Source organism: Lepus europaeus, chromosome 10 (assembly GCF_033115175.1).
Source record: "Lepus europaeus isolate LE1 chromosome 10, mLepTim1.pri, whole genome shotgun sequence".
NCBI classification, from domain to species: domain Eukaryota; kingdom Metazoa; phylum Chordata; class Mammalia; order Lagomorpha; family Leporidae; genus Lepus; species Lepus europaeus.
In genome coordinates this window covers 55,691,943-55,714,710 of record NC_084836.1, presented here as the reverse complement: position 1 = coordinate 55,714,710, position 22,768 = coordinate 55,691,943, and the positions used below count along the sequence as shown (strand labels likewise).

General features: G+C 41.5%; 1 pseudogene; it reads left to right on the top strand.

Moving 5' to 3' along the window:
- Window positions 1-831: 831 nt before the first annotated feature.
- On the top strand, window positions 832-1,367 carry LOC133768037 (large ribosomal subunit protein uL22-like; annotated as a pseudogene).
- Window positions 1,368-22,768: the final 21,401 nt, after the last annotated feature.

The window sequence follows — 22,768 nt, the reverse complement described above, 5'->3', positions numbered from 1 at the left end:
TTTGCTATTTAATTGTGATAAACAATGTGAGATGTGAATTTATGAGAGAAAATGAGCAAATTGCTCAGGTTGTGCCATTTTCTATTTCTTCCCTGGCTATTAAGAAGGACTACTACCGAGATCAATCTGCAATGAAACTTTTCTCACAATTAGTAGCAGATGAGGAGGTCAAAGGGGAGAGACCAAGGGTTGGTTAGGTCATGCATATTTTGTAACACAGCAACATTTTTTAAGGTTTATTTATTTTTTATTTGAACAGGAGATTTACACACACAGAGAGAGAGAGAGAGAGAGAGAGAGAGAGAGAGAAACAGACAGACAGATAGAGATATTCCATCTGTTGCTTCACTCCCCAAATGCAAATGGCTGCAATGGCCAGGGCTGGGTCAGACTGAACCCAGGAATCAAGAGCTTCCTCTGGACCTCCCACATGGGTTCAGGGGCCCAAGCACTTGCGGGAATCTACTGCTGCTTTCCAGGCATGTTAGCAGGGAGTTGGATTCGAAGTAGAGCAGCTGGGACTTGAACTGGTGCTTATATAGGATGCTTGCATTGCAGATGGCAGCTTTATCTGCTATACACGCAGTTCCCATACAGCAATATGTTGAAGAGGGAAAGGTAATGTGACATTTCCTGGGATCTGCTTGGAAAGGCAAGGAACAAAACAAGGTCGATTGTGCCCTTCTGTGCTCATTCCTACTTCCTCTAGTTTTCTCCCCATCTTTCTGCATTTCTACTGCACTCAGCTGCCTTGGCTTAACCCAAGTACCATTTCCTCCTTGAAAACTGCCCTCATGATTTTCTTGTAAGCTGCCTACGTGATCTGTGGAAATGGTTTGCTATTCACTTGATCCAGAAAAACCTGACAAAATCATGCAAATAAGTGGTTCAAATCTTCATGTTCACTTTAAGAACACCTGAGAAACTTCCTAGGCCATCAAGGGTTTTGTATACCCCAAAAGCCACTAAGTATCTGAAAGATGTCATGCTAAAGAAGCAAAGTATGCCATTCTATCATTATAACAGTGGAGGTGGTAGATGTCTAGTGGGGCTGGACACGGGGTCTGTAGCCCAAAAAGAGTGAGGAGTTTGTGTTGCACCTGCTTAAAAATGCAGACAGTAATGCTGAACCTAAGAGTTTGAACATATCCGGGTGAACACAGCACTCAAGATGCGGACCAGATCTGGAGAGCTCGTGGTCGGATTAACTCAAACATCATCCCCCCTGCCACATTGAGATGATCCTCACTGAAAAGGAACAAATCGTTCCTAAACCAGGAAAGGAGGTGGTACAAAAGAAACAGATATCCCAGAAGGAACGGGAGAAACAAAAACTTATGTATCAGTATAATATAAATTCAAATTAAAAAAAAAGAAGAGAACCTCTTCCCTGCATGTGAAACCAATCTGTCTATAGCATGACAGTATCTTTCTTCTGATACTTACTAGGTTCTGTTCTGTGTCATAACAATATAAGTACCAGCTCTATCGTACTCTCAACTCGGGAAGGTCTGATTTCTCTTTCTATTAACTCCCCATAAAACTTACACAGTTCCTCACTCACATTCCACGGATTATTCATGGAATAAAAATTTGAGAGAAACTCTAGAATGCACTTCCATTAGAGCATTGGTTGCATTCTATTGAAAATTTGATGACAGTCCCATTCCCCAACAAGCTCTTTTTGAGTAGCACCTATGTCATAAGAGATGTTCGATTAACAGAGAACAATTGTGTGCTGAGTGAATGGTTATTGTCAAAAATTTGCAATGTACTTCTCTGCCTCTGTTTAAAACAAAATGAACTCCTCCTCCAGTGAAGCTGTTCTATATTAGCAACTAAGCATTGGGTTAAATCAAACGAACTTTGCCATTTTAGTAATAGCACTGCTGTGGGGGAGGGACAAAGCATGGTTGTCCTGAATACTGAGAACATTTTCTTATATAATCTTGCCAGGAGGAGACAGGTTATCCAAGGAGAATTGGATTTTTGGAAACTGAACAAAAAAGTGAAAAATAGCAACTGGGCAAGATATTGTATTTTCTACAAGCCCGTTAAGCTCAAACTCGAGAAAATACTTTTGAGAATTTTAAGAAGTACATATGAAGAATGTTCTGCTATTAAAGTTAGCAAGGGGAGGAGCATGGGGGACTGAGATAGACCAAGACTGCTTTAGTAGCCTTTGATTTGGCTTAATTGATTGAGCAGAAAAAAAAAAAACTAGGAGAAGAAGAATGAGGAGATGGTGAGAGTGACAAATGTGAAATACTGTAACAGGAATTACTGTAGCTTTGCTTTGAGGAGGACTGGAAAAGGTTGTTATACTAGGAAGCAGTCATATAAATGGAAAGATGGTTTTTCATGTCTTTTATGGCGTGTTGTAAATGATTAATTAAATACTCTGAGTGTTTCATTAAAAGTATGCATTCCTTCCAAATTAAAGTGTGTAGAGACTCGTTATAAATGAATTCATTGGGTGAATGAAAGGAGCATTTACTTCTAAATGAATATTACTGGCAAATTTCATTCTTGACATTGATTAAAAAGACTAAATTTATTTTAATGGCAATATGAACAAATTACAAGGCTAATTGGTTTTCTACCTTAGTACTTTTGCATTAGTTAATGCGTTTATAAATGATCCAACAATTTTAAGTGTTTTACTACATAAAAAGCATTTTGTAATAAAATGTGAAAAATAAAATAATGGAGAAAACATGGTTCCTGTTTTACTTGTTTTTTTCCTTTGAACTTCATGGAAAATTTTTAAGTACCTACTATGTGCAAAGCATTTTCCTGGATGCTGAAGACAAAAGAAAGAAAAATAGAGTTGTTTCTGCCCCAAGAAGCTCAGAATGTCACAGGAAAGACACATGCACAAAATAACTTTAATGGAAGACAGACTCCAGTAAGTCAGTGCTAAAATAATAAAGGTACAAAGTGCGTGGGGAGTACAAGGAGTGGAGGGATCAAGTCTGATGGGGAGGGGATCAAGAAAGGCTTCTTGGAGGAGGAAGGATTTGAGCTCGACCTTGAGAGATGGCTGGGGATTTAATGGGAGGCTCTGGGAAGGGGAGGAGAGAAAGGATTTGTGTGGTTTTTGAGTTGCTGGGTCGTGCTATAGCAAGGTTTTGGTGCCTTTTCGGGGCAATTTTGAACTGCCATGTGGAAGAGATGTGTCACACAGAAAATACACAGATCAACTAGAAATTGGTCTGAAAATACAGCCATGTGGCGTCAGAGAGGGAAACCATATCAGCCCTGGGGTGTGGGCAACACAAGTGACAGGTATAATGAGACATTAAACAGATCAGCAATTTTTGATTAATAAGCTTGTTCTTCCTACACACTACTCCTGGGCCTAAAAGGAACCTCAGGAAGTTGTTGAGGTCACCCTTGACAGGGATGTTTTCCTACACCGCTCTCTTGGCCTTGACCCTCTACGAGGAGCCCTTCAAATGCCAAGACCATATCCTCCGGATCTGCATGAGGACCAGAACCACTAGTAAATACAGTAGAGGCACTGGCAGAAGCAGCCTTAGAGTATCATGTTTTGTACTAGCAAAATTGACTAGGAATTCAGGCAGACATTTTGTAGGTCTTTCAGGACTGTGTTTTCAGTCTGCTTCTATCAAGTCATAGCTCCTGCTTGGGGTGAAGGTTAATCTTTGGACTTACACACTTTGGTTTCTTAACACTTGCCTTAAAAAAGTCCATCCCCTTCTAGCTGCCAATTAGAAGTCCTGAACTTGTAGAATGCTAGAGCTGGAGGAGCTATTAGGAATGTGTAATCCAACCCCTTCATTCTTCAATTCCTGGAGGCCGGAGAATTTCAGACAGAAGTGATTTACCTAAAGTCACACAGTTAGTGATGGGTTTACCTGAAATAGAACCAAAATACAAGAATCCAGATTCCCTAACTCTTAGATCCACTTTTTTCTCCCACTGTCCTTTGCTTTCTTTATTTACATCAATAGATGTATATGTGTGTTAATGTTTCTAAGAGTTTGGCTTAAAACACTCAGTAAGATCACATACAAGGAGGTATGCTAAGCCAGAGAAATAAAATGCATTGGATCATATACCCCCCCTTTCACTTGGAAAAACATTAGAATCCTGGGAATTTCTTGAAATGCAAAAGGTTCAGCCCCAAGGACTTGCAGTGTAAACACTGTGGCTAATTTGTTGAAGTGAGATGCCATTGATGATCCTCCTTGCCTTGAGAGATGACAGGGTTCCTTGGTGGAACAAAGCAGATTGCTGGAGAAAGGCAGACTGCAAAATGTGACCAGGAAAAGACAAGACATGTTACTGAGACAGATCATCTTTCATGAAGACCAGCTAGAAAAGAAAAATTTAAAAAAACTTAAAAGGAATTTCTCCCATGAAGTCTGCCTTTCAGAGATCAACCATTGCTACAGCTCTGCTCCTGCCTGCAGGACACTGGTCATCACCTGGAGTGAGGACTGATGAGACCCACATATTAGTTTTGTGGTAGTAGGTTTTAGAACCATGAATGTGGACAATAGACAAGACAACCCAGATATTTACTATACCAAATTGGACACCAATGCATTTCAACATGATTGCTTTCTCATCACCTGATACTATGAAAAGTTTATTCTTTGTTTTAAAGACTTATGTATTTTGAAAGTCAGAGTTACAGGGAAAGAAGGAGAGACAGAAAGAAGGATTTTTCCATCCCTTGGTTCATACCTCAGATGGCCCCAATGGCTAGTACTGGGCCAGGCAAAAGCCGGGAGCAAGGAGCTTCATCCAGGTCTCCCAGGTTGGTGGCAGGGGCCCAAACACTTGGGCCATCTTTTGCCGCTTTTCTCAGGCCATTAGCAGGGAGGTGGATCAGAAGTTCAGCACCAGGTTGCAGGTGGCAGCTTTACCCACTACACCACAATACTGGCCCAAAAAGTGTTATTCATGTTAACCAAAATGATGCTCGGCTTTTACCCTTATTTTCTTATGAAAGAAAAGCATCTAAAAGCTATTCTGTGGGATACACATCTTACTGACCAGGTTGGATCATTTGACACAGCTTGATTTGGGGCTGCCCTTTCCATTTGCTTTTTAAATTCTGATTATTATAGCAGGAATAGTTCAACTGATTGGAGTATTTTTTAATTCTGTGTAAAAGATTCTTAATTGTTTCCATCTATCAGTAGAATATTTTTCTGCTATTGCTATGTGATCATTCTTATTCTGGTTCTAAATAAGAATAGTGGATTCTGTTAAGTCTCCTTAACAAACATCTACTTCAATGTCCTCATGTCCATGGATGACTTGACTTCCGGTAGTTCATCCAGGGGAGGAGTGGCATAGCTTAGTCTAGGGTTCATTTCTGCTCCTGCACACTGATCCTGCAAGTTCATTTTACCCTCATTACAAAGGCACCTATATCATGCTGCCCTTAGAAAATATGCTTCATTTTGGTCTTTTTATTGTCCTCACCTTCGAGGAAGTTTTAGGAAAACCACAAAATGCCTTCTAATTTGGATTTTAGTGGAAGGTAGAATTTTCTCTTCCGTTTTGTTTTATTTTAAAAATTCATACCCATCCCTTTTATCTATTTGAAAGACAGTAAGTCAGAGAGGTCTCCTATTCAATGGTTGACTCCTCAAATGACCACAACAACCAAGGCCTGAAACTCAATTCAAGTGTCTCAGCGGGGTAGCAGGGTTCCAAGTAGTTGAACCATCACCTGCTGCCTCCTAGACTGAGCGTCCATTTGTAGGAAGCTGGAATGGAAAACGGAGCTGGGGAGCAGGCAATCCAGTGTGGGATGCAAGCATCCCAAGCAATGGTATAACTATGGTACCAAATGCTTGCCCCTCTTTCTATGTTAAATTCCAGCTGGGAGAGTCATAATTAACTAATTATGTTTATTTGTGACTATTAGATTTTCCAGGTACTAGTTCTGAGTACTAGTCTGAGTAGAAACCACCCCCAAATCTCAGTGGCTTACAGCAACAAACATTTTTGGTTTGCTGTAACATCTAGGCACTGGAAGGGAGGCTCTGTTTCAGGCTTTAGATGTACTGAAGTTGGTTTCACCTGTCTCTCATTCTGGGACCAGTGGCTAATGGGGACTTCTCATGGCAGATGGCAAAAGTCCTGAAGTGCAAGCCAGACTCCACAAACACAATTAAAACCTCTGCTAAAAGATTTCTGCTGGGCCTGGCCCTGTGGCGTAGTAGGCAAGGCATCCGCCTGCAGCTCCAGCATCCCATAGGGGTGCTGGTTTGAGTCCTGGATGCTCCACTTCCAATCCAGCTCCCTGCTAATGTGCCTAGGTAAGCAGTGGATGATGGCCCAAGTACTTGGGCCTCTGCACTCATGTGGGAGACCTGGAAGAAGCTCCTGGCTCCTGGCTTTGGAACAGCCCAGCTCTGGCCATTGTGGCCATTTGGCGAATGAACCAGCGAATAGAAGACCTGTCTCTCTTTCTCTCTCTCTCTCTCTCTCTGTAACTATGCCTCTCAAATAAATACATGCAATCTTTAAAAAAAAAATGTCTGTTCACATTTCCTTAACCAGAGCAAGTCACACAGCAAAGACTGACTTCAGGGGTCAGTGCTTTACCTGATATACAAAGAGGTATTGCAAAATTATAGGATAAAGAGGTGTAGATTCAAAATGCTTTTATTGGGTGGGAGTGGAGAACTGAGAGTAGTATTCCCATTTAAAACAGAAATAAAATAGTACTATTCTCTAGAATCAGAAATTACACTGTTGAGTTCTCCAAGATGCCTAGAGTAAGACAAAGCCTTACTTAAAATTTAATTTTCTAAATACCTTCAGTTTGTGTTATCTGGTACAGATTCAATTATCTAGATATTCAATAAACATGTGAGGGCTAAATAAATACTGCATCCACCAAGAAACTGGCTCTCTTGTAACATTAGTAACATTAGTTCATTCATTCATTTAAGAAATATTTATTGAGTGCTACCAGGTTCCAGGCTCTATTTATAAAAGTATGGGACATATTAGCAGACAGAAACTGCTGCCTTTGTGGGGCTAAGTTCTAGCAAGGAGAGACAAACAATTGGAAATAAAGTTAATATAATAAGTGTGACACATAGTATGTTGGTATTTGGTAGATGCTTTAAACAAAGATTAGACTAATAGTATTGGAGGAACTAAAGGTGGAGGAGGGACAGCCTGCAATTTTTGCATAGTGTAGTAATTTTTTTTTTTTTTTTTTTTTTTTTAGCAGTAAGCACGTTAAGCAAGTTTAATGAAAAGAGTACACCTGACAGACCAGGTGGGCATTTCAGGAAATAAAGATCCTAGTCTCCGGACTGGAGTTTTTATGGATATGGGTATGAGCTTTGTTTCTCCTCTTGCCTCCCTTTTGGGGATATTGTTGGGTGGAGGGTTTCCTGAATGTGGAATTCCTGAAATTCTTCCCATAATTTCATAGTGGACCCTACAGTCTCACTGGTATAGGATGTAGAAAGTCCCCAAAGCTGCCGCCAGGATAAGGTTGGGACCCACCTAACAAAGTTATTGAACAAAAGTGATACTTTAACTAGGTAGTTGTTAGTAAGGTTTGCTTCTACATTTCTTCCCTCATTCAATCACAAAAGATCTACCCAACAAGGCTATTGAACAAGGACAAGACTTTTTATGTGTAAAGGCTGGTCTGCATCCAAGCCTTGATTTCTCGTTGCATTGCACAGAAATTCCCAATTTTTTATTCAAAAAGTTCCAATTTTCTTAGGCCCCTCTTCAACACATAGGCTAGTGTCTTCATAGATGCCTAACATTCCCCCACTCAAGAGAAGTAACTCATAATCTTATGGGAGTAGAGAAGGTGAAGGTCTGTCCTTTGTGTTTTCTTCAAATTGGCATATGGGCATAGACTAACTATGCGCATTCTTCTTTTGCTGCCTGTCCTGTGGTGGTCAGAGGTGGCCTGGGAAGTGATTATCTTGTGCAGTCCAGAGGTCTGCTCACATCACCCAACAGGATAGGCTGGAAGCCTTGCCTCGTGACTATCTGGAAGTGGATGGCCTATATTCTGTTACAGACAACGTGAATGAGTGCATTAAAAACACTGGTATAAAAGGAAGCAGTAAGAGTATGGGAGCTATAAGGCCAAAGAGCAATGACAACCAGGATTTCCAAGATGCAGTGCTGGGCCAGAAATCCCAAACCTGTTGGGACTGGTTCTGGAGTCTTCTAGCCTCATCCAAGAAATGGCTAATGTAGTTTTGTATTTGTCCAGTTTGACCCAAAAATATTTTTGGAGTAGGGCATAGCCCCCTTGAACACAGATCGCATGTTTAACTACTTGCCTGTTTTGAAGATCTGGGCTTAGCAAACCTAGCATGGTGGCCCTTGACATAGCAGGTTTTCACTGGACAAAGGCTGTGTTTTATCAAAGAGGTGACATTTCAATTGTTAAATCAACAACAGGAGTCACTGTGCACTTACTCCCCATGTAGGATTTCTGTCCTTAATGTGTTGTCCAATGTGAATTAACGGTATAACTAGTACTCAAACAGTACTTTATACTTTGTGTTTCTGGGTGGGTAAAAACTGTTGAAATCTTTACTTAGTATATACTAAATTGATCTTCTGTATATAAAGATAATTGAAAATGAATCTTGATGTGAATGGGATGGGAGAGGGAGTGAGAGATGGGATGGTTGTGGGTGGGAGGGAGGTTATGGGGGGAAAAAGCCACTGTAATCCAAAAGCCGTACTTTAGAAATTTATATTTATTAAATAAAAGTTAAAAAAAAGAAAGAAAAGTCTTCCTGACCACCCAGTCATCTTTATGATTTCATTATCATTGTCTCCACATATTTTGTTAATCGAATAGTCTGCTTAATTATTGCCTGCTTTCTGCCTCTGGAAAGCATGCCGCTCCACAGAGGAGTTTGTTTTGTTGGCACATTCCAAGCACCTGTAGCAGTGTCTGCCATAACAAGGGGGCTTCAAACAGTTCACAGAAAGTGTCTATTATGAGAAAACTGTGTGAATTTCAAAAGATTTTTGCTTGTACCAAAATAAACTAATTTTTAGTTAGATTTTCCACTAACTTTTTGAGAGCTTCTCGTATTGTGGATGCTCAGAAAGTATTACCCAAATAAATACCTAGAATCAGTGTCTCTTCGGGGTAAATGTTACTGTGAAGAAGTCTATGGGGAACCAGGGTGTTATTAGTGGAAGTAGTGATGTGGGGATGGAAAGATCTGCTTCAAAACTAAGCAAAAATAGAAATTAAATTGGGAGCTAAGAGACAAATATTTCCTGCTGTTCAATTATTACTGAGTCTGGGTTCAGACTTCGTTCTTCCTGACATCTCAGAACCTTCACTCTACCTGCTAGATTGATTGATTGCAGACAATAGATGCCCATATTGGAACACTTACGAAGTAAAAAGAGGAGCTTGCACTGTGACATAGTGGGCTAAGCCACTGCCTGCTGTACCGGCATCCCATATGGGTGCTGGTTCGAGCAACAGCCACTGTACTTCAGATCCATCTCTCTGCTATGACCTAGGAAAGTAGTAGAGGACGATCCAAGTGCTTGGGCCCCTGCACGCATGTGGGAGACCCAGAAGAAGCTCTGGCTCCCAGCATTGGATTGGTCCAACTTTGGCTGTTGCAGCCATTTTGGGAGAGAATCTGTGGATGGAAGACCTCTTTCTCTCTGCCTCTGCCTCTCTGTAACTCTGCCTTTCAAATAAATAAATAAATCTTTTTTAAAAAAAGTAAAAAGAAACAAAACAAAGAAGGAAAGAAAAGGAGAAGTTTATAAAACAGAAGTGATAATAAAAGAATCAACGGGAATTGAACAGGGAATTGAACCCCTTCAAGAGTCTGGGACCAGGAACAAATGGCCGCTTTCTTCAGGCTGTTGGGGTTGGGATAGAAGGGTTGCAGTAGATTTCTTTTCTTTGCACTTTATTCAAGTTTTATTTCTGGGGTGAGATTGCCTGACACAGCTTGAGTCCTGGGCCTACCCCTGGATCCAGGCATGGAGTGAACCCCCACCGTCACAAACCCAGTCAACTGTTACCAGAATAACAGGTAATGGATACTGGGCAGGCAAATACAACAGCTGTCCGCTCCATTCTATGAAAATATCATAGGGTGAGGTGTTTCATTTTAGAGGGTTATAATCTAGTTTGCAAGAAAATAAAACTGGAGGTCACTTATCTCAAAGAAGGAAATGCATTACTGCTGGGAAAATAAGGCATCCTTCCTGTTAACCAATGAGAAAACTAGGAGCTGTATTTTAGTCACGCATTTTCTCTCCTGAGGCCCATTTTAAGAACAGTGTCTCTCATCTTGTCCAAATGGTCCCCTGGAAGAGGACCTTTCCTACCTTCATAAGGGCATCACTTATCCCTGACTGCGGGATTTCCTGCCTTCTTACCAGTTTGCCAGGTTTCACAGCAACGTAGCCAACACATTTAAGTGGTAAATAAAATAACTAACCATAAGCCTCAGGCAATTCACAACCAGCTCCTTCAGTGGATAAGAGAACAAACGCGTGTGTGTGTGTGTGTGTGTGTTAGTGCGAAGCTAGAGGGAAAGGGCAGGAAAGGTGAAGGCTGAGCGATAAAAGCTCAACCATGGAAAAGCAAGGAGGCTATCCCTATAGTGAAAACGAGATCTTGCCCATAAGAGTTGAGGGCATTTTGCCTAGTTGGAGCTAGGAGATTTAGAGCTGCAAGTAAAGACTGATCACATAAATGAAGATTAACTTTTAGGACAACAGATATTCATATGCATGCCAGTTCTTTCCTCAGCGAGCACTGATTATGCACCTGCACTTATGAGAGAGACAGGTGTGTTTCCTGTCCTTGTGGCGGGAAACAGGTAGAAATAGCAGAGCCATGGAAGGTCCTGACGTGTCTCAGGGTGAGTCGGGGCTGTCAAAGAAAAAGCATGTGAGGGTTTCAAAAATAAACCAGGCTTTGAGAAGAGAGGATTCAATAATTGCTATTTGAGATGTAAGCGTGAACTCCTTCAGCTGGGGTTCTGAGCCAAGAGGAAAAGAAGCCAGAGGGTCCTTAGGAGAGTTGCAAGAAGGGGGAGGGGAGAACTGCTTAGATCAAAGTCGAGGTCGGAGGCTGGGAGTTCAGAAAGGAAGAAACTTTTCAAGCATGGGCCTTGGGCTAAGAAGTAGCAGGAGCAAAGCCAGGAGTTGTGGGCCAAAATCTCATGTTTATGACAAAATTGTAAATGCAAAATTAGGTTTGAAAGTCAGTATTTATTTAAAAGAAAAATTGTAATGCATTGTACAATTTTAAAAAGTGGAAAGGGGCCAGCGCTGTGGCCCAGCGGGTTAAAGCCCCAGCCTGCAGTGCTCGCATCCCGTATCGGAGCCGGTTTGAGTCCTGACTGCTCCACTTCAGATCCAGCTCTCTGCTATGGCCTGGGAAAGCAACAGAAGATGGCCCAAGTCAAATAAATAAAATAAATCTTAAAAAAAAAAGTGGACAAATAGCCCAGACACCACAAAATCCAGAAAATAATAGTAGTTATGCAGATTGCCTGGCACACTTCTATCACTAGCTGACACACTTCTATATGTATTTTTCCTAATCCTTTTTTTTTTTTTTTTTTGCCAGGCAGAGTTAGACAGTGAGAGCGAGACACAGAGAGAGTTATAGAGGGTGAGAGAGAGACGGAGAGAAAGGTCTTCCTTCCGTTGGTTCACTCCCCTAATGGCCGCTATGGCTGGCGCTGTGCCGATCCGAAGCCAGGAGCCGGGTACTTCCTCCCGGTCTCCCATGCAGGTGCAAAGGCCCAAGGACTTGGGCCATCCTCCGCTGCCCTCCCAGGCCACAGCAGAGAGGTGGACTGGAAGAGGAGCAACCGGGACTAGTACCCAGTGCCCCAAATGGGACTAGAACCTCGGGTGCCGGTGCCGCAGGCAGAGGGTTAGCCAAGTGCACGGCACCTGCCCCTTTTTTTTGTTTTTTGATAATTCCCTTCTTTTTATGAAAATGACTTGGTAATATGATTCTCAATAGAGTGAGCAGAAAAATAATTTATTCTTTATTCTAGCATGAATAAGCAAAAAAAAATTTTGGTAGTTTCGATTTACTGTTGATTCAGTGGATTTTTGGCTTAAAATTTTGCACATCTGAATATTGGAAGAAATTTCCAGGGACTAGCTTCTGGCTTTGTATATTTCAATCTTTGTTTCTCCTCTGCAGCTCATTCTTCTGGAACCTGTATAACATGTCACAGGACATATTTTCACAATAGGATTCGTGGTCATTCTCCATTTGTCTGCTCAGTAGATGGTAGGAGTGTTACCATGCCAACACCTAGAAGGTCAGAAATAGCTTAACTCAACAAAGAAGTGATTGTGAACCACAAAAATATGTTTATCATACTATACCCAAATTAAATTCAACTTTCTCTCAGTAAGGTGCCAAAGCAGTCCATAGCTACTCTAACAGCACTGGATTTGAAGGAAAGTACAGCAGGGTGGATGTTGAAGTAGAAAGATAGTGGTCTTAACTGATTGCAATTAATAATTGTTCTCTCACAAATTTTGGTATCCATAAAACCATGCGGACTCAGCGCTCTTCCCCTGTCAGGATCTTGGAAGATAACTGAGAAAGGGAAGGGTCTTGAACTTCTTAGACTCTCAAGTGAGTCTGGATATTCCAGAAATCTCAGAATAAAGCCTGTATAGGTATCTAAGTACATTCTTACTGCAATAGCAAATACATTAAGCTAGATGATTTGTAAACAAAAAATATATATTGCTTTTAGTTTTGGAAGCTGGGGAATCTGAGATCAAAGGGCCAGCAGAGTCAGTGCCTGCTCTCTGCTTCAAAGATTATACCTACTTGCTGCATCCACATGGAGGGGTAGAGGCAAACATAAGTGCACTAACTGGGGCTGGAATTGTGGCATAGCAGGTAATGCCACTGCCAGCAATTCTGGCATCCCTTATGGGCACCGTTTCAAGCCCAAGCTGTTCCACTTCTGATTCAGCTCCCTGCTAATGTGCCTGGGAAAGTGGCAGAAGATGGCCCTAGTGCTTGGACCCCTGCACCCATGTGGGACACCCAGATGAAACTCCTGGCTCCTGGCTTTGGATCAGCTCAGCTCCAGCTGTTGCAGCCACTGGGGAGTGGACCAGCAGATGGAAGATCTCTCTTCTTCTGTCTCTCCTTCTTCCTCTCTCAGTAACTCTGCCTTTCAAATAAACGAATCTTAAAGAGAGAGCGAGCGGGGTGGGGGTGGGGGAGCACTAATTCTCTTCTGAGGGAGGAGGCTTCATGACCTGGTCATCTTCAAAAGGCCTCCCACCTCTTAATCCCATCACATCAGTGATTAAATTTCACATATGAATTTGAGGGAAACACATTCACACCATAGTAAAAGGCTAGAAATCTCAGAACAAAGAGGAACTATGATCCAAAGTGCTGCAGTCCAGGAAACAGGCCTGTTACCTAAAAGAAGAGAGAAATAATGGAGATTTTGGAATGGTTTGTAGGGTTTCAAGCAGTGCCAAGGTTAGCTAGAAAGTTGTACTTACGAAGTGACTCGACTGTACATAACACATTCTCAAGGAACACTATTCTGGGTGATAGTTAATCCCCAAACGCAGAGGCTTAAAACAATAAACACATTAAGGCACTCGACCTCCAAGAATTAGATTTTGGGATGTGCTTAGCTGAATGATTCTGGCTCAGGGTCCCTCATAAGACTGCAGTCATGATGTTGGTCATGGTCAGTCAATTAACAGTGGCTCTCCATAATGGCTGTCAAGGTAGAGCTGGTTGTTGGAAGGAGGCCTCAGTTCCTCACCACATGGACATCTCTGTAGGATTCCTTGAATGTGTTTATGACACAGCCCACACTGGCTTCCTCAAGTGAGAATGATCCAAGAAGTATAATGGAAGTTTTGGTGTCAGAAATTGTAGCTTGTTATTTCTGGAAAATTCTATCTGTTCCACCAGTCAGTCCTGTTTATTGTGAAGGACACCACAAGGGGGTGAATCCCGGGAGCTGAGTATCAGTAAAGATCATCTTGGAGGCTGGCTTCCCCTGACCCTTAACCTTGTCATATAGATTAAGACTGTAGAACAGCAGACAAAAATGTGGAACTCCATCCTAGCAAAGTCAGAAAAGACCTAAGATCCCAGGAATTTGTATGTGGCTGCAGGTAGAGAGGTGGTGACGGGACATCTCCTAAGATAGCCACTGGCACAATCATGATTCACAAATTGACTCAAACTTTGGAGTGACCAGATTTCACGGCTTAGCCTATTGGAAGCAAAATAGGAAAGTCAATCAACTAAGGCCACATTGCCAGATACTCTCAGATGGGATAGAATTCTGACTACTTCTAATAATAATGACAATGAGCTAAACACTAGAACATTTTCCTCTTTACCAGAACTGAATTGAGTTTTCTATGAATATTATCTCATATAATATTTACCATTGCTATGGAAACCAAGGCACCAAGAGGTCTAGCAAATTGCTTATGGTTGTACAGCTAGTAGTAGTAGAGCTGGCATTTCAACCAAAATCTGTCTGGTGTCCAAACCCCTCTTACTAACACAGCAAGGCACTGTGTTAAGCAATTAGCATAAATTGGTTGGAGAAAAGAGATATAGTATTTGCCTCCCTTGAGCTTGTGTTCTAGTGAGAAAAACAGACCTCCAACAAGTTTAAAATATTTAAAATGAGCAAGTTACTAAATAAGGCTATGGTTTGAAATCATATGAAATTCTATGAAGGACGCAAACAGGGCACTCCTATAGTCAATCTCTGGAGTATCTACTTAGACAGGGTATTGTAGATAAAGTCTGTCACTGACTTCCATCCTGATACCCGAAGGATGAAAAGTCATAAAATGAGATCAGGCAAGAAGCACTGTAGTTTAAACACAGAATATACTAGACATTCCTTAAACCCTTCCACAAACCTTTTTAAGATTGAATATAAAAAGACTGAGAAAAGAAATTAAGAAGGACAAAGAGGACAGGTGACAAGAAAATTGTGGTTACAAAGAGTGAACATATTTTTGGAAGATAAAAAGTGGAAGCAGGAGTTAGTAAAATTAACAATGAATACTAAGTACTGACAAAAGGGATGCCAATGTGAAAGGAGCCAAGTCCCAGCATCTAACTACCCAGGAAAGTCTCAGCCATTGAAAGCACCTGATCTACCTGAGGCAGGGGTGGCGATGTGGGGAGGAGTCAGGAAGATGGCTTGAAACCCATGATCATCCATATATTTAGACTCAGACACTCTCTTCTCCATCTCATCTGTCCATACAATTGTCCAATCCTCACCTTGCCAGGAATCCAGAATATTATTGCTCTACATTCCTGAGATGTCAGGCCCAGAGGAATTTGAGGTGCATGGAAACAAGGATTTAAGCACAAGTTTATGTATTAAAACATAGGCTGCCTACTCTTCCCAACCTCCCTACCTCATGGGCTTGTATTATAGTCCTGCTGTATCATTTTTATTGGGTTAAACTGAGTCCTGTCATTCTTCTGATAGAAATTACATGCATGTGTACACACACACACAGATTTTTTAAGAAAAGAAGAAAAATATTGCCAGCTGAAGGAACATTGTGCGTGAAAGTCCTATTTGGAGCACAAGGGAAGGGAAAAGAGGACCCTGCATGGAAGAGCAGATGGAGGATTAAGAGATGGGGAGGCTAGGGTGAGGGGAGATGGGGTTAGCTAGAGAGCCAAACAAATGCTGTAGGACCTTCTGTGGCATCCAAAAGGGATTGGTGTTTTCTTTGAAATGTAGCCATGAAAGGGTTTGAAGCGATGGGTAACATGATCTTATTTAGATTTAAAAAGTGACTCTGCTTGGATGAAGAATAGATTGTCACATATTTAGCAGGGCCTCCTCATGAAAAATTATGTATCTCAGTATGTTAGGGCGGAAAGGACCTTCAAGATCATTTAGTGCAACCCTTCCTTTTAAAAGATAAGCAACCTAAGACACATGAAATTTATGGTTTGCCCAAGGTCGTATGGCTAATAACCATGTGAGGCTTTTAAACTAGGAATTAGAAGGTGATAGATTATACTTTTAAGAAACCTTTCTACTCTACATTTCCTTTGGTCTGAAGTGATATCTCCCTTTTCTGAACTTTCATCTTACTTTATTTTCTTTCCTATGGTGCTTATACATTTATTACCTTGATCATAGTTCTTTGTATTCATGTCTCCTCTTATCTCCTTTAGGAGGCTGTAAAAAGAATCCCTGGAGAGAAGGAAGTATCATCTCTATCTACAGTGTCTCCTCAGGACTTTGTGTGTAGTCAGTGTTCAATCAATGTTTGCTTGTTGAATGGGTGGATGAATTCTCTACATGCTATAAACAGCGTGTTTCCTGACTAAACATGAAAACATAGATTTTACTTGCCCTAGAATTACATTCTAGGCTACATCCTAGCTATGTTTTCATTCATTTTCTTTTACAAATGATTATATTGGAAAGTGGTCATTTTTTGTCAGATGAAATGAGGTGGCATAGAAAAATATCATATTTCTAAGTCAGATAATTCTTTCTCCCAAGACTATCAGCAGAGAGAGCTTCTGCCCACACCCTCCACTGGCTGAGTTATTCATTCTTTCTCAATATATGGTCCTTCGGGAGCTTATTTCTTCCCAGATCTTTTCTTTTTTTTTTTTTCAAAGGGATGACTGAGATTGCCCATAAGAAACTAATCAACTATTCAGGGTGAAACAGTGATATAACAAAGATGAAATATGTTTTAGTTAAAGTTAAAAATGTGAGGCTGTACCTATATCTTCTCTAGCAGAGAAATATACAGATATATCAATGAAAGCTAAAGCTGCCAATAGCGGAAAAAGCCCTAAAGGAGATTCATTCAGGGGTCCTGGATTATGATCCTGCCTTCAATATTGACTTGTTGGATGCCTCTTGTATTCCATGGGCTCTTTCTTGGGCATGCTGTCTCTGTTTCTTTCTCTTCCTTTCTTCCTTGGTTTCTTCATTCAAAAAGGTACATGGGAACACTTGTACCAATTGGTCAGAGATCCAGTTTCTGCTACAACTAAATGGCCCAATAATTCTATCCATAAAATCAGTCAGACTTGGATGTACTTGTTACATTTTTGGACTCAATGCATGTATGTTTGGCATCCTGCACATACATATTCAGGCAATAATGAGAATCTTTGCTGGAGATGAGGTTATGCATTGGAGTTTGGCTTCTCAAGTGAAGAAACGAACTTAAGGGCATGGGACTCTGATGATCTAAGATCTCCACTAAGGCAATCGGCACTCAGAAGACAAACATGACTCACTGTGTATGAGATCTCAATAAACTGTTCACAAACTTCGGTCTGAGGGTTGGGAAGGTCTGGAAAAGATTCTAGGGTAAGGCCTAATTCCAAAGGGTACAGATTGTTTTCCTTGTGAAGTGACACATGTCAGTGTTGTGAAACAGTGGAAACTAGAAGGAAAAAAGACCCTGTGTCAAATCCCATGGAGTCATCTTCCTCTTGCTTTCTGCTTTGCACTCTACTATGAAGAAGCCACTGCCCTCAGACTGTTCTAGCTGCTTCATCATATTAGTCATCTATTGCTATGATATAAACCATGCCAAAACTTAGTGGTTTAGATCTGTGATATTTTATTATTTGTTCAGGGTTCTGTAATCTGGGGCTCAGTAATGTGCTTCTGCTGGTCTTGCCTGGAGTCACTCATGCAAGCACCACTATCTAGAGTCTTGGATGATTTCACTCCCAGAGGAAACAGAATGACTTCACTCATATACATGTAGCTGGAAGAGCTGGGACGGGCAGGGCACCTTCCCCCCCCCCTTCTCTCTCTCCCTCTCTCTCATGCATGCACACGCGTGCGCACACACACACACACACACCTTTGCCAATACTTTCTCCAGCACAGTAGCCAAGTATCATTACATGGGGACTCAGGGTTCCCAGGAATATAAAAGTATAAGCTCCTTCACTGTCTTAAGGCTTATGCCTAGAATAGCCACAATATCACATCCACAGTGTTCTATTAGTTGTAGCCAATCACAAACCAGCCCAGACCCAGGGAAAAGAAAAACAAATTTTATATCTCCATGTATGGAGTACCAGGGAATTTGTGGCCCTCCCTAATCCTGCTCCCAAAGCCACAGACATTTCCCATGTTCTACTTGAGTACTTCTGTATCATGGAGAAGCCACCACTCCGGTTTCAATTCTTGTTGCCTCCACTTCGGTGCCACTACCAGACAGCTTCTCTCCACTGATGCTGTCTTCACTTGTAGCTTCTCACTGCTCATAAGTTCTGCTAATGTATGGTATTACCACCGTGCTTCAACTGCCATAAAAATTGGTAGTGTGAAGAAAAGAGCATAGCAGACCCGACACCACTGTCCTTAGGACTGGCCTTTAACTGGTGTCTGGGAACTTGGATTTTAAAAAGTGCATTAGTTGGGGGCCCGGCGCCATGGCTCACTTGGTTAATCCTGCATCCTGCAGCACCAGCATCCCATATGGGCGCCGTGTTCTAGTTCCGGTTGCTCCTCTTCCAGTCCAGCTCTCTGCTGTGGCCTGGGAGTGCAGTGGAGGATGGCCCAAGTGCTTGGGCCCCTGCACCCACATGGGAGACCAGGAGGAAGCACCTGGCTCCTGGCTTCGGATTGGCATAGTTTCGGCTGTAGCGGCCATTTGGGGGGTGAACCAATAGAAGGAAGATCATTCTCTCTGTCTCTCTCTCTCTCACTGTCTATAACTCCACCTGTCAAGTAAATAAATAAGAAGCAGGTGCTTTGAATAATAGTTCAAAAAAAGTGCATTAGTCAGGATCTCCAGAGAAACAGAATCAAAATGTGTATATATGTAGAAAGAGCTTTATTATAAGGAGTAGGCTCACATGAGTATGAGCTATTGATGGTGAGTCCAAAATAATCAAGGTGAACTGGCAGAAAGACAGCCGATGTGAATTCCAAAAGGCTGTCTGCTTCAGAATTCCATCTTGCTCAGGCAGGCTGGTCTCTTTGTTCTAGACTGGTTGAGATCCATCCACATTATGGAGGGCAGTCTGGTACTCAGAATCCACTGATTTAAATGTTAACCTCATCCAAACACTCCCTCCAAGTTAATACATAAAAATGAACCATCAGAGGAGGCTTCCCATCATTCCCAGAACTGGTAAGAATGGTTCACTGTACCTAAGCTGTTTGTACAAGCAGTGGGGTTCAGGCAGAACACCTGTTTTTATTGTTCTCATAAGGAATAAGGCTAGGAGTCCCTAGCCTGGAATTTTATTACATGATAGGCAGAGAGTGCCTATGTGATCAATCCCCACTAAAAACCCTGGGTGCTGAGGCTGTAATGAGCTTCCCTGGTAGGCAACATTTCATACCTTCGGTCATAATTCATGTCTGGTGGAATTAAGCCCATCTTGTGTGACTCCACTGGGAGAGGACTCTTGGAAGCTTGTGCTCATTTCCTCTGGATTTTGTCCTTTATCCCTTTTCTTTTTACTGATTTTTTTTCTTTGTATCCTTTGCAATAATAAATCTTGGCTGTGACTATGATTATATTCTGAACCTTGTAATTCCTCCTAGCGTATCATTGAACCTGGAGGTGGTCTTAAGAGTCCCCAACACAAATAACAAATGGAAAATTATGTCATTAGTTTATATCCAAACTTTCTAATAAAATTTAAACAAATATGGAAATTATTTCATAGATTTGAAATCTTATATGAAGTTAGGAAACCTTGTATATGAGTGTAGCATTATGCTACATAACATTCTGTATTCGAAGAGTACATTAAAAACCTAAATGACTAATCAAGGCTCCAGAGGGGATAGAATACTTGAATATGTAGGAAAAGGGAGATATGGGCCAGCGCCGCAGCTCAATAGGCTAATCCTCCGCCTGCACACTGGGTTCTAGTCCCGGTCGGGGTGCCAGATTCTGTCCCGGTTGCCCCTCTTCCTGTCCAGCTCTCTGCTGTGGCCCAGGAGTGCAGTGGAGGATGGCCCAAATACTTGGGCCCTGCACCCGCATCAGGGACCAGGAGAAGCACCTGGCTCCTGCCTTCGGATCAGTGCGGTGCACTGGCTGCAGCGCGCCGGCTGTGGCAGCCATTGGAGGGTGAACCAATGGCAAAAGGAAGACCTTTCTCTCTGTCTGTCTCTCTCACTGTCCACTCTGCCTGTCAAAAAGGAAAAAAAAAAAAGGAAAATGGAGATGTGGTGGAGCACAATGTATAAGAGTTTGGATTCTGGGGACATTTTGGAGTCCAAATCTTGGCTCTGTGGGCTAATAGGAAGTTGTTAATCAACATAAACTTCAATTTCAATAATTATAAGGTGGCTTAATTTGCTAATTAACAGCTTCTGACTGTGAATGTCAATTGCCACCTGATATAAAGAAGCCCACTCTCATTATTAGAGCTGCTGCTTGCCTGGATGCAGAAGAATAAGAAGGAAAGAAGAGTCAAAGATGGCTACAGAGATTTTACCTCAGATGCATGGGGAGACAGATGTCCCATGGAAAGCAATGGGAAAAAGAGAAGATTGATCAAGTCTTGAAGGAAGATAATTGGTTCCCTTGCTGGCACACTAATGAGGTTCAGTTTGGCAAGTTTACTGTTTTGAAAAAAAAAAAAAAAAGAGCTCTTAATGAATAAAGGCAAGTAAAATTATAATCTTAGAAATAGAAATAGATATGCTCATTCCCAAATAGCCTTTATTGTCTTGTTATCCTAAGCTACAGTGTATGGAAAAATTCCTAAGAAAAGTAAATTTAGGGCAAAAATTTGAAGGATAAACTATATTCAATTTATGGTACAAGGGGTGCCACTGGATTTTTTTTTTTTTTTTGACAGGCAGAGTGGACAGTGAAAGAGACAGAGACAGAGAGAAAGGTCTTCCTTTTGCCATTGGTTCACCCTCCAATGGCCGCCGTGGCCGGTGCGCTGTGGCCGGCGCACTGCGCTGATCCAAAGCCAGGAGCCAGGTGCTTCTCCTGGTCTCCCATGTGGGTGCAGGGCCCAAGCACTTGGGCCATCCTCCACTGCACTCCTGGGCCACAGCAGAGAGCTGGACTGAAAGAGGAGCAACTGGGACAGAACCTGGCACCCTGACTGGGACTAGAACCCGGTGTGCAGGCGGAGGATTAGCCTATTGAGCTGCGGTACCGGCCAACCACTGGTTTTTATAAGTTAAATTTTACAAGTTAAACTGTGATTATCGTGTGATTGTTAAGGCGTGCAGTGACTGTATAAATAAAGCTTGCAGTGAAAATAAATTCTTTCAGTTTTATGCAAATGGTCAGATCATTTATGACAAAATTGAGAGTATCATTTGAAATCAATGGTAGTCATGACTCTAAATATAAGTCCTATATGTTAATTCAGGCAAATTTCTTAACCTCTCTGCATCTGAATTTCCTAATTTTTTTAATTTTTTTTAATTTTTTGACAGGCAGAGTGGATAGTGAGAGAGAGAGAGACAGAGAGAAAGGTCTTCCTTTTTGCCATTGGTTCACCCTCCAATGGCCGCTGCGGCCGGCGCATCGTGATGATCCAAAGCCAGGAGCCAGGTGCTTTTTCCTGGTCTCCCATGGGGGTGCAGGGCCCAAGGACTTGGGCCATCCTCCACAGCCTTCCCGGGCCATAGCAGAGAGCTGGCCTGGAAGAAGGGCAACCGGGATAGAATCCGGTGCCCCGACTGGGACTAGAACCCGCCGGCGCCGCAAGGTGGAGGATTAGCCTGTTAAGCCACGGCGCCGGCCTAAATTTCCTAATGTTTAAAAAGATGGAAATAAGACCGCTTTTATAAAGTTTCTGTGAGAATTAAATGAGATTACACGTGGCATTCATTCATTGTTGACAGTCAATAAACATAAGTTTTCCATTCTTTTGTCCTCTTCATAATGTCATTGGAGATACTGGCTGCAGAAAAAAAGTTGCAGATATAATTTGAGATATTTTAGAGTCATATTTCTATTTTGGCTTTTGTCATCATGAGATGATGTTAAAGTAATAGTCTGTTTAGGTTTGGATTTAGTGACTAAATTCAGAATAGAAGTATTGATAAAAGAAACACAGCATGAAGCCTTAGTAAGGCACAAGCCAGGCTGTACCTATGAATTCATTATTTTAAAATACTGATGCATTATCCATATATGTTCCTTTTAAATAGCCGTTATATTCAAATCTTTCAATGAAAAACCATTTTATGATTTTTAAAAAGTTGGGAATTCATGGATTTATTTTATATTTCATTAGAAAATGTCAGTCTTATCATCTAAAAAAAAATAACAAATGTTGGCGAGTGTGCGGGGAAAAAGGTACGCTAGTACACTGTTGTTGGGCATGTGAACTAGTACAACCATTATAGAAGACAGTATGACGTTTCCTCAGAAATCTGAAGATAGGTCTACCATATGACCCAGCCATTCTGCTCCTGGAAATTTATCCAAAGGAAATGAAATCAGCAAATAAAAGAGTTATTTATACCCCCATGTTTATAGCAACTCAACTCACAATAGCTAAGATATGGAATCAACCCAGATGTCCATCAACTGATGACTGGATAAAGAAATTATGGTATATACACACTACTCACTGTAAAAAAGAATAAAATCCTGTCTTTCTCAACAAAATGTAAGCAATTGGAGTTCATTATGCTTAGTGAAATAAACCAGTCCAAAAAAAGACAAATATCATATGTTTTTCTGATTTGTGGTAACTAATATAGAGAGAACAAAAAAATTGATGTATGTGACT